At 42.7% G+C, this 12,418-nt stretch overlaps 1 protein-coding gene across 1 annotated transcript in view; it reads right to left on the reverse strand.

Annotated features, from left to right (window-relative positions):
- LOC143269942 (putative sperm motility kinase W) overlaps nucleotides 1-612 on the reverse strand; it is a 35,341-nt gene extending 34,729 nt beyond the window's left edge. The window contains exon 1 of the mRNA XM_076557635.1: nucleotides 513-612. The gene's annotated coding sequence lies outside the window, so the exon portion shown is untranslated. The remainder of the gene's footprint in view (nucleotides 1-512) is intronic.
- Between the last annotated feature and the right edge of the window lie 11,806 nt (nucleotides 613-12,418).

The raw sequence follows: 12,418 nt of genomic DNA on the forward strand, positions 1-12,418 counted from the left end.
CACAAAGCAGAGAACACACACAACATTGAGGTAAGTCCTATAATAAGACATCAAAAAAAAATGAAATGCCTTTTTCAGAAACACATTTGCAACAAGTCAAAGTGTTACTTGAAATATTCCAGTTCCACAAACACAAGTGTCACATTTTGTTTCCTAGGGGTCCTAAACATACAGAAGGAAGAACCTTAGATCATTAGGAAGTACTTGTTAGAGTCAATGTGTGGGTGAATGAAATAGATCATGTAAATACGATCAACATATGCAACATAGTCAGATTGGGAAGTCTTGATCAAATTCCTCGTGCCATAGAGGTACTATATACCACTCTGTGTATAAATTACACAAGAATAAAGGCAAAAATGACGAAAGAAGTTGATAAAAGGAAAATGAGGTGAAATGAGGAAAAAGAACTTACAGGCAAAAATCAAAACTCAAAACAATGGTGTCAAGAAAGCAATGAACAAATACAAATAGGTATAAACAAAAACTGAAAACTTGGGAAATGTACTCACTAAGTTGAGAATCCTACAGGTTTTGAAAAGTCCAAATCTAGCAGATACAACTGAATCCAACTGCTCCTCAGAGAACCAACTGCTTCTCTGAAGTACAAACACAAAACCCAGCCCTAGGTGGCGCCCTTTTATTGGCTGATATCTAGCTTACATCAGTTGGACTCCATGTGATGTCACAGGCAATGGTCCAATCAAGGCTTGGCAAAATACATAGTGATTTTTAATTTTTTTTCTCTCACATTCTTGTATCCAGCCACTCTACTACTAATTTTTCTCATGTGTGGTCTAATAGTTAGCAAAGATCTACTTACAGGAGGCAGGGATTATTTAACTTCAGATTTATAGAAACACAAGTCAACACAAGGGGAGGAAATAATGGCATGAACATCAGCAGAGTTGTCCAGTCCTTCATATGGCATATGTAATCTTGATATTCTTCTTTCATGTCTTTGACCTCTCCAAGTAGCATCAGTGTGATCTTAAGCATGTGTCTCTAGTCAGGCAGTGTCAAGTTACATTTTAGGTGTCATGACTGATACAGTCAAAGTGGTTATTTCTCTCCCATAGCCCTCTCTTATTTAACACTAAAAAGCATGAGATACATGACCTTGAACTTTTAAAAGTGTCATATAGTCCCTCAATGAGCATCTTCAAGAATTGACTCACATCTCAAAATATGTAGATGCCCCTGTATAAAATCCCCATAGTTTCTATGTTCCAGGAAGACACTGTCCTCCACTCAATTCCCAGGCTCTCCTTACCCGCTGCAATTAGGAAAACTTCTCCTGCCTTTGTGTCTCATCTCTGCTTACTTTGGCTCTGTAGTCACCATCATGAGAGCCCTTGGTGTTCCAACATGGTGCCTCTAACCTCTCAGTGCAGCCACGCAGCAGGCATCAGGGATTCTCTTCCCTACTTTGTCCAGGAAGGTCCTGTGATGTTAGACTCTCTCTAACCTATTTGTGTCTCTTTCAGGACAAAGAAAGTAAGACTTCCACAGAGGATGAAGAAGACACAGTCTACCTGGATAAACATGGTTCACCAAGCATCTCTTTAGTGCGATGTGACAATTTGTGGGTATATTCCCAAGATTGGTATAGCTGGATCTTGAGTTAATTATATTAGCTCAACATCTTCCTGAGAACCTTCCATACTGGAGTCCATAGTGCCCGGACAAATTTACACTCCTCCCAGCAATGGAGGATGTTCCCCTTGCTCCACATCCTTGCCAGCAGGAGCTGTCACTTGTTTTATTGACCTAAGTCATTGTGATGATGTAAGATGAAATCTGTAAATTGTTTGAATTGGCATGTCCTTGATAACTAAGGATGTTGAATAGTTTTTTAAGTGTTTCTCAGCCACTTGAGTTTCTCTGTGGAAACTTCTATTTAGACCTCTAACCAATTTTTCGGGTGGATTATTTGTTTATCTGATCACTAGTTTTTAGTTTTTCTTACATGTTTTGGATATTATCCCCGTAACAGGTGTGTAATTGATAAAAAGAAACTTGTCTCATTCTATAGGCTGTTACTTTGTCTTAATGATGTTGTCCTTTGCTTTGCAGAAGCCTTACAGTTTTATGAGGTCCAATCTTTTTATTTATTTATTTATTTATTTATTTATTTATTTATTTATTTATTTATTTATTTATAGAGTGTGTACTAATGTTTTTCTGTTCAGAGAGTTTTTCTGCATCACACAGCTCAAGGTTATATTTTCTCATCTATCAGGGTATTTGTATGTTTTTATATTGACCCCTTTGATCCATTTGGAGTGACTCTTGTGCTGTGTGATAAGCGTGGATCAGTTTGGATTCTTCTACAGGCATGAAATAAGTTTGACCAGCACAGTTTGTTGAAGATACTGTCATTTTTACACTATGTGTTTTGGGCTGCTTGTAGGAGTTCATAGGTGTGTGGATTTATGTCTGAGTCTTCAATTCCATGCCATTCATCACAGTCTCTCTTTTTCTGCCACTTCTGCTGTTTTTGTAACTATAGCTCAGTAGTACAACTTCAAATACTAATTAATTGAAACATCTCACAGTGCTTATATTGTGAACAAATCATATTTTTAGAGACACATGCATTATAGTTGCAGTAGCCTGGAACCTTGGAACTGGAGATGCTTGTAGGACTGGAGTTCTCAACCAGGCAGGAGTCCATATCCAGTCCCTGCTTCACAACAACAAACAAAAGAACACACCAAAGTCCATATACATACATTAATTTGCTACTCTGCTGTTATGAGAATATACTCACCAAAAGCAAGGAAGGGAGCAAAGAGTTTATTTCATCACAGTTTAAAGCCTATCATGAAGAGGAATTCCAAGCAGGAACTCTAGACACTATTGTAAATCTTAATTCTCACTTCTCCATGAATTACTTAATGAATCAGTACAGCAGAAATGAATTTGAAGTTATTTATTTGATTCCCAAGCTCTTGGTGAGGAAAAAACCCTCACTCCTGGTGATGGCTGAGATATTGGAATCTGGAGAAATGGATCCTCCAGGTGTGAGGTTTAATTGAGGGTGATGCCCCACCCCTTCCCTGAATTCCAGTAGAACCCCAGATGAACCAAGCTTCATTGACAAATTTGACTGTGGTGAATTCACTTCAGGTGGAGTGGTTTCAGGGTCGTGGCTGTGTGGCAGGGGCATGGCTGGCATAGATGGCAGGTCAGGATGCTGCAGCAGGTGTGGTCCTGTGAAGGGATGAGGCTTCAGGCCTGAATGTGGTCTACCTGCTGAGCTGGAGCAGTGGGTGAAATGGAGCTCAGTTTCTAGGCTCTGACCTCTCCCGACTCCATGGAAGTCCTGTGGTGGCCAGTGTGGGTGAGCCAGGGTCCCTTCTTTCTATCTGCCTGTACCTGCAGGGGAGTCCATGCAGGCAAAGATTCTGCTTCCACTCCTCCAGCAATCCCCAGACCTGGTATGCATTCCAGAAAGCTTGAACCTGAGGGCTAGCGAACAGGGACAGAGGCACAGAGATCCTAGAGGGAGGCTTTGTGGAGCCATGATTTACTGAGTTTGGAAAACCATGGGGTTAATAAATCTTGTTTATAGTAAAAATGATTTAGGATTATTTTGGCTTGTGGATTTACTCTCTAAATATTTATACATGGTGTAAGCAACACATAGCAAATGTGGAAATTATTAAAATAAAATCAGCTTATGGTAAATGTGTTTCTTATGTTACTTAGTATAACTGCAGAACTCTGAATCCTGTGATGGTTATTTTGAAGAAGAGAGTACCACTTTTCATTTAGAATGTATTTGTATGTATTGATTTTTCTGTGCATGAGTTTTTCCGCATAGTTTTTAGTTTGTGTATGGAAAAGTCCATCTTCTCCTCGGGCTGGAAAGATGGCTCAGAGGTTAAGAGCACTGACTGCTCTTCCAGAGGTCCTGATTTCAGTTCCCAGCAACCACAAGGTGGCTCACAGCCATCTGTAATGAGATCTGGTGCCCTCTTCTGGACTGCAGTCATTCATGCTTTATACATAATAAATGAATAAATCTTTTTTTAAAAAAGTCTATCTTCTCCAATCCCTTAAGCCACCTAGCATGCGGGTGCACCAGATGGACAGTGTGCTCTCCCTTCCTCGTGCTCACCCCCTCCCCTCATATCATGCCCTCCCAGGCCCCAGAAGTGCTCTGGCAGTCTTGGCAAAGATAGCAGAAGAGTGGAGAACCTGGTTATGAGGTCCTACATGTGCAAACTTGGAGACATAGTTGTGTAATTCCTTTAACAGTAGGAGTTAATGCGATTAGTGCGCGCGCGCGCCGCGCGCGCGCGCGCGCGCGCGCGTGTGTGTGTGTGTGTGTGTGTGTGTGTGTGTGTGTGTGTGTGTTTGAGAGAGAGAGAGAGAGACAGAGACAGAGATGACAGAGACAGAGAGAGATCTATTATGTTGTGTCCTGGCTGTCCTGAGGCTCACTATGAAGCTCAGGAAATCTTGAACTCTTGATCCTTCTCCCACCGTCTCCCAAATCTTGACATGACAGGTTGCCCAGAACACCTGTACTGTCCATTGATATGTGGCTGCATTTACATGTGTCTTCATGACAGACACAGGGCTGTTGTTCCTGTTGTTTGCTTATTTGGGTGTTTGTGAAACGCTGGCATCAGAGGATGAGGTAGGAGGCATTCCATCACCTTTTGTACTGCAGTGGGATTGTAGGGAATTGTAGGGCCAGAACTCAGAGCTTTTGACTTCTGCACATCAGGGTTAATTAGGGTCAATCCTCAAAACTGCTGAAATAAAAAGGTGGATTGGTACAGTTTCTTCCCTGAATATGTGGAGGAATAAATGAACACTATTCATTTATAAAACTGAAGCCAGGCATGGCAGTACACACCTATAATCCTGCCCTGCCTGCACAGCTTCAACGGGTTCTCCACCACCCTAAGGAGGGAATGTAGGGACAGGAGTAACAAATAAAAGACACCAAGTCTGGATTCTGATCAAGGTACATTTTATTTCTCTTCCACAAAGGTTTATATAGCTCAGCAGGGTTGGGGGAGAAAGAAGCTGTCATCTGCATAAGGTGGGGCAAGCTAAGCTAACAGGATGTTCGTATAGGATGTTTACAGGGTGAGAGGGTCAAGGGCTCTGACTCAATGTCCTGTTGCTAGGCAACCTGAGTGTAAACTGATCTAGTTCCCTGTCTTCTTGGGGGTCTATATTTTTCCACTAACCAGAGATTTTGACGTTGTCCCTGACATAATCCTAACATTCAGGAAAAAGTGGCTGGTGGACCTCTGTGAGTTTTGGAGCATCCCATTCTACATAAAGAATCCCAGGCCAGTCAGGACTAGTATTTGGTTAATCAGGTGAAGATGTTTGGCACCAAACCAAAGGTCTGAGTTCAATCTTCAGGATTCACATGATTGAAGGTGAGAATTGACCGATGAATTATGCCCTGGCTTCCATAGGCACACACACAGGAGCACATAGAATCCCAAAGGGGAGTGTGTGTGTGTGTGTGTGTGTGTGTGTGTGTGTGTGTGTGTGTGTTAAGTATAATTAAGTATAATTTAAGTATAAAAAGTCAAGGAGGCAGTCAAGAGTAGAAAGACACCCAAGATGGATCTCTTACCTCCACATATACATACATGAGAAAAAAGTTGTATGAACACCAATAGGCGTGCACAACGCCCACACACACATACAGTGATAATGTGTACACGAAAGTAATTTCTTCAATCAGTGTGAGCACCAAGACTGACATGCAGGCTCCTCACCACAAACATTTGAACACAGGACAGTGAAGGGTTCTTTTCAGCAGTCTAGGAAGATGAATTCCTGATAAAGTCAGGGACTGAAAGGTGAGTAAATCCACAGGTTAAGGAAAAGTTTGTGATTTAATTTATCTAAGAACAAAGAAACCCTTGCAAAGAGGAATACACATTTCAGAAACTGCACAGAGAACACAACTCAGACCATGTAAATATCCACATATTTTTTATTTCAGTAGAGAAATAATTCTGTAGCAAATTGTTCATATCAAACTATAAAGAACAATATTATATGTGGTGAGAAATGGCTGACTTTGGTAGTTAGAAGGAGCTCACATACAGCGATAGGAAAACACGACAAGAACTGATAGGACAATATGGATCCTTGTGGTCAAGGTGTTCACAGACAGGTCAATCTATTAGTCACCTTTGAAGAGGACCTGCTGCTGAGCATCAGGCAGGGAAGGGCAGGACGAAGGGGCTGATAACACCCAGTAGTGTCTTGCTTCTTGATTGACATGCTGTGTAGGGTCAGTAACATCCAAGGTCCCACACTTCATTTCTCCAGTCAGTTCTTAAAGCAGAGATCTTCGACCTGTGGGTTTTGACCCCTTTTGAACACCTCTCTCTCCAGAAATATTTACATTACGGTTCACAGCACTTGCAGAATTACAGTTCAGAAGTAGCAACAAAAATAATTTCACATTTGGGGATCAGCACACCATGAGGAAGTGTATTAAATAATCACAGCAGTAGAAAAGTTTAGAACCACGGCTCAAGGTGTACTAAGGACATGTTGTAACAGGGTGGGAATTCCACTGTTCTCAGGGATGGGCGCACTTTCAGCCCTGCTCCTTTCCAGCTGCTGGAGGACAAAGAAGCAGCCCTGTCAGGCTGGGATACTATTTAATCCCAACACTCATTAGGCAGATGCAGCAGGACCACAGTGAGTTCGAGGCCAGCCTGGTCTACAGAGCGAGATCCAGGACAGGGACCAAAACTACACAGAGAAACCCTGTCTCAAAAAACCAAAAAAAAAAAAAAAAAACTTTGGAACCCATCAGTGTTGCCTCCCTCTGTCCTCATGGAAGCAGAACAGCACCGGATTTCTGCCTCGAGTCCCCTGCCTGACTTTTCTCAGTCATTTACCTGGGACCTGTAGACCAAATACACCCCTTCCTACCCAGGCTGCTTTTGGTGATGCACTTCGTCACAGCCACGGATAAACCAACTAGGACACACTGGGACAACCTGAGAAAGTTGGCTCTCTGTCCACGTGGGTAGCAGGACTAGAACTCAGGTCCTCAGGCTAGAGGTAAGCATCTTGACCTGCTGAGCCATCTCATAGGTCTTGTGAGTTACGTCTCTATCCCTGAGCCACAGCCTTAACCCAGCATGATAGCATGATAGGAATAGAGACTGTGTCAAAGGCAGGTCCTGGTGGTGGTGGTGGTGCAGGAATTTAATCCCAGCACTTGGGAGCAGAGCTAGGTGGATCTCTGTGAGTCTGAGACCAGCTTGGTTTAAAAAGAGTTCCAGAACAGTCAGGGCTCTAACACAGAGGAACCAAGACAAGAAAGAAAGAAAGAAAGAAAGAAAGAAAGAAAGAAAGAAAGAAAGAAAGAAAGAAAGAAAGAAAGAGAGAGAGAGAGAGAGAGAGAGAAAGAAGGGAGGGAGGGAGGGAGGGAGGGAGGGAGGGAGGGAGGGAGGGAGGGAGGGAGAGAGAGAGAGAGAGAGAGAGAGAGAGAGAGAGAGAGAGAGAAAGAAAGAAAGAAAGAAAGAAAGAAAGAAAGAAAGAAAGAAAGAAAGAAAGAAAGAAAGAAAGAAAGAAAGAAAGAAAGAAAGAAAAGGCTGTGTCTAAACTTCCTCTGGAATTGGTCTTTATCCCCATCAGTTCACCTGTGTTTTTGTAAGAGGAAGCAGTGGCCACCCTCATTAGTTAGAGCTTTAGGGCAGGCTCTGGGACAGATGGAATGACCCAGTTCCCCCAAAGACTAATTGACTATGGGTAGAGTACTGTTGAACACTGCTAACTCAGGGCTGCATACATGGCTTAGTGGTTAAGAGCTCTTGTTACTCTTCCAGAGGACCCAGGTTCAATCCACAGCACCCACATAGCAGCTTACATCTGTCTGTAACTCCAGGTCCAGAGAATCTGACATCCTCACACAGACATACATGCAAGCAAAACATCAATATACTTGAAATAACAATAAACAAATTAATAAACAAATAAATATATAAATAGCTCTTGTTGCACAATCATGAAGACCAGAGTTCATATCTTAGCACCCCATAAGAAGCCAGGCTTCATGCAGAATGCCAGTAAGTCCAGCCCTGAGGGATCTGAAGCCTGCTTCTCTCACACACACACACATGCATCTACATCTACATACAAATAAAATATATTGAAAAAAAACTCCTATGAATTGCTTCTCTTGGAGAGATGTGAACAGAGGACTATTCATCCCAAATTAGACACTGGTGACAGCTCAAAGAAATTATTTTACCAACTGTACAGTGGTGGTACACACCTTTAATCCCAGCACTCAGGAATCAGAGACAGGTGGATCTCTGCGAGTTCAAGGCCAGCCTGATCTACATAGAGAGTTTCAGGACAGCCATGGCTGTTACACAGAGAAACCCTGTCTCATTGAAAAAAAAATAAAACAAAACTAAAGAATGAAAGAAAAGATATTATGTATTAATTACATCTAACTTAGCACCCTAGTGAGGTTATTGGGGGTAGTTGCAGGAGCCTAGGGGACTTAAAATTCACTGTGCTGTGGGATGTCTTTTGTATGCTGTGAACATGTGTTGCTCTGATTGGTTGATAAATAAAGCTGCATTGGCCTATGTCAGGGCAGGATAAGGTGAGGCAGTACATTCGTATTGAAGAAGAGCCAAAGAAGATTGGAGTCGGGGGAGATGCCAGCCTGCCACCCAAGGATCAACAAGATGTCTGCAGACTGGTAATGCCATGGCTACATGCGATATGTAGATGAATAGAAATGGGTTGAGGTGAGTTATAAGAGCTAGCTAGCAAGAAGCCTGGCCACTCAGTTTGTAAACAGTAAAAGCCTCTGTGTGTTTACTTGGGACCAAGCAGCTGTGAGACAGGGGTGGGAGATTCATCCAGATCACAGGGCTGGGCAGGACTGGAGGAACTTCTGGCTGCATCACTGCATCATGGGAGAGCCTATCCCAGCCTGAGTGTCAGATCACAGAAACTGTGTCCCATGAGCTCTCTGTGCAACCTTTAGGTGTGTGGACAGGCTGGAGTCTCCTCTCCCCAGAAACTGTGGCTGGGTCTATAACCTTGGGGAGAAGGGGTCTAGTGTCATCTGATTCCCGAAGCTCACTAAACTTTCCAGTTTTGTTTATTTCCTGAATCATCTGAACTGCCCCCTCCCTCCAGGAAAATGTGTTCCATTAGGAAGAAACAGCTATAAAATGGTTGCATTGACAGGATTTTATTATTGTTATAATTATTTTTTATTTTTGTGACAGGGTTGATCTGGGTTAACAGTCCTGGCCATCCTGGGACTTGCTCTGTAGACCAGGCTGGCCTCAAACTCAGAGATCCTCCTGCATCTGCCTCATGAGTGCTAGGATTAAAGTTGTGTGCCAGTATGCACAGTGACAGGATTTTATTATAAGGCCCTTCTTTATATGAGGTGATGGGGAGGGTCTTATGTAGCACAGGCTGACCTCAAACTGGCTATGCAGTGATGGATTCCTGATCTTGGTGCAGGCATTCCAGGCATTTGCCATTATGAATGGCAAGTTCTTCTAACATTTGTTTTTCTTTTAAATAAGCTAAGGCATTGGGATCTCAGGAGTTTTGCTGTCTTTTTAAAGGAACTTATATTTATTTTGTGCATTGGCGTTTTGCCTGCACATATGTCTGTGTGAGGGTGTCAGATCTCTTGCAACTGCAGTAGCAGCAGTTTCGAGCTGCCATGTGGGTGCTGGGAATTGAACCTGGAACCTGTGGAATAATATCCAGTGCTCTTAAGGGTTGAGCCATCTCTCCAGTGCAATGAGTATTTCTCTGTTTCGCCAGCCAGCTCCCAAATAATGACAGACTCATAATTAATTATGAAAGCTCAACCTTAGCATAGATTTGTTCTTATACCTATTCATCTACATTCTGTCATGTACAGGCCATTCTGCTTCTTCCATGTCTCCTGGCATCTCTCCAGCCTAGATACATCTCCTCTTCCTTTCCCTGGAAATCACACCTATACTGCCTGCCTAGCTATTGGCCATTCAGCTTTTTATTACACCAATCACAGCAAATACAACTTCAAAAGTGTACAACTGTCCCACACCACTCCAGCGCTATGGTTTGGCATCTTAACTGGCAGCCATTAGATCTTTTCCTGGCTTCTGACTACCTTGTGATGAGGAATATTAGCCAGGTTGCTGGAAGGATTGCTTTCATGGCAGGCTGGCTGCCTGGGTACTGCACAGACACCTTGAGAAGAGACACAAACCATGGCTTCAAATAGGATCTGTGGCTCAGGAGATAGAGTACCTACCTGCCTAGAGTTCACAAAGCCCTGGGTTCCATCCCCAGCACCACGTGAGTCAGACTTGGTGGTTCATGCCTATATACCACTCCCTGAAGATGAAGAGGCAGGAGGATCATAAGTTTCAGGTCATCCTTGGCTACACAGTGACTTTAAGTTTAACAAGAGACACATGGGATCTTGTCTTAAAAGACCAAAAACCAACATTTCAAAATCTCCAACAGACAAAGAAGTGTGCTAAAGGCCAAGAAAAGAGAAGTGTGTGTGTGTGTGTGTGTGTGTGTGTGTGTGTGTGTGTGTGTGTGTGTGTGTGTGTTTATAGTGTGTATGTACTCAGGGAAAGTGCTGACTGTATCATTTGATGGCAGCCGCAGCTGAAAGGAAGCCCAGTTTGGCAGAAGGAAGTGAACATCAGATGGAAACACTATAGGTCACAGGATCTCGTCATCTCCATTGTGGCTGGAGAAAGATGACTTGTGTTCATCTGCAGAACTCTTGTTGATTGTATCTGCTTGCATGGGTGACAGGTGTCCTGGTATGATGGGACCAAGGGGTGTTCTAAGTTTGGAATGAGAACATTTAAGTGGAACAGCTCATACTTCAAAATTATTTTACATTGTTATGAAATCAGAATGAGATATATTTACTTATTGTGAATAGAAGTTTCGCCTGCACATCTGTCTGTCTGTGCAATACACTCTTGCAGTGTCTTCAGAGACCATGAAGAGGGTGTTAAATTCCCAAGACCTGGAGTTATAGATGTGGGTGCTAGGAATCAAATCTGGGCTATTTGGAACAGTATTAGATGTTTTATTTTTTTAAAAAAATTACTCTTTTGAGACAGAGTTTTTTTTTTGTGTGTGTAGCCTTGACTATCTCTGGACTCACTATATATACCAGGCTGACCTCAAACCTGGAGGTTCTACCTGCCACTGCCCACTGAGAGCTGGGATTAAAGGTGTGCACCACCACCACCACCACCACCACCACCACCGGATTATCACCGAGCTTCCTTGCTGCTGGTGCAGCTAATTATGATATTCTTAGTTGGAAGTAAGGATGATAACAGTAAGAAACTAAATAGAGTTGGCTTCTGAGGAAGCCCTACCTGTTTGAGGAAAAACAGCCCAGGACAGCCCACAGATGAAGAGAGCAATAACCAAGACCACAGCTCTTAGAGAAAAAGGCAAGCTTATTTAATTTCCATTTTTGGACACCTACAAGGTCAAAGGCAGCAAAGCCAGACAGCCTGTAGCTAAAGTTATCTGTGTTGATTAAGGTTTTGTCAACTTGACAACAAGCTGGATTATCTGAGAAGAGGGATTCTCCATTGAGAAAACACTTCCATGAGATTCCTTGTGGACAACTCTATAGGGGCATATTTCTCTTTTTTTTTTTTTTTAAGGTTAATTTTACTTTTCTTCCTTTCTTCCTTCTTCTTTCTTCTTCCTTTCTTCCTTCCCTCCCTCCCTCCATTTCTTCCTCCCTCCCTTTCTTCCTCCCTCCCTTTCTTTCTCTCTCTTTTTCTTTCTTTCTCTCTCTTTTTCTTTCTTTCTTTCTTCTCTCTCACCCCCTTCCTTTCTCTTTCTTTCTTTCTTTGTTCTTTCTTTCTTCCTTTCGCTTTCTTTCCTTCCTTTCTTTTGTTCTTCCTTTCTTTTGTTCTTTCTTTCTTTTGTTCTTTCTTTCTCTCTGTCTTTCTCTCTCTTTCTCTCCTCATCCTTTTCTGAGACAAGGTCTCTCTATTGTAGCCCTGGCTGTCCCATACACAAGGCTATTGTACAAGAGTAACATTGTCATCCCACCCTTGCAGCCAAAGCTACAAACACACACATGACAACTTGTCAGGTCCAGCAGGGAATCACCCAATTCTACAACATGCCACACAATCAGAGGTGGGTGCCAAGTCCTAGCCCTCCCATAAATCCATAGGTCCTTTCATGGGGCTAGGGAAAAGCTCCTTGGACTCACAGCCTGGAGAGGGTTCCAACAGGCCTTTTGCATGATTGTTTGCATATGTGCATGCTTCTGTTTGTATGTTTGTGTGTGTTAACCTGGTGTGTTCCTGTGGTGAAGGTACCTAGCAGTTCCAAAAACCTAACCATGTTTGTGTATGTGGATCTTTGGATGTTA

The sequence above is a fragment of the Peromyscus maniculatus genome, chromosome 21 (assembly GCF_049852395.1).
Source record: "Peromyscus maniculatus bairdii isolate BWxNUB_F1_BW_parent chromosome 21, HU_Pman_BW_mat_3.1, whole genome shotgun sequence".
Classification (NCBI taxonomy): domain Eukaryota; kingdom Metazoa; phylum Chordata; class Mammalia; order Rodentia; family Cricetidae; genus Peromyscus; species Peromyscus maniculatus.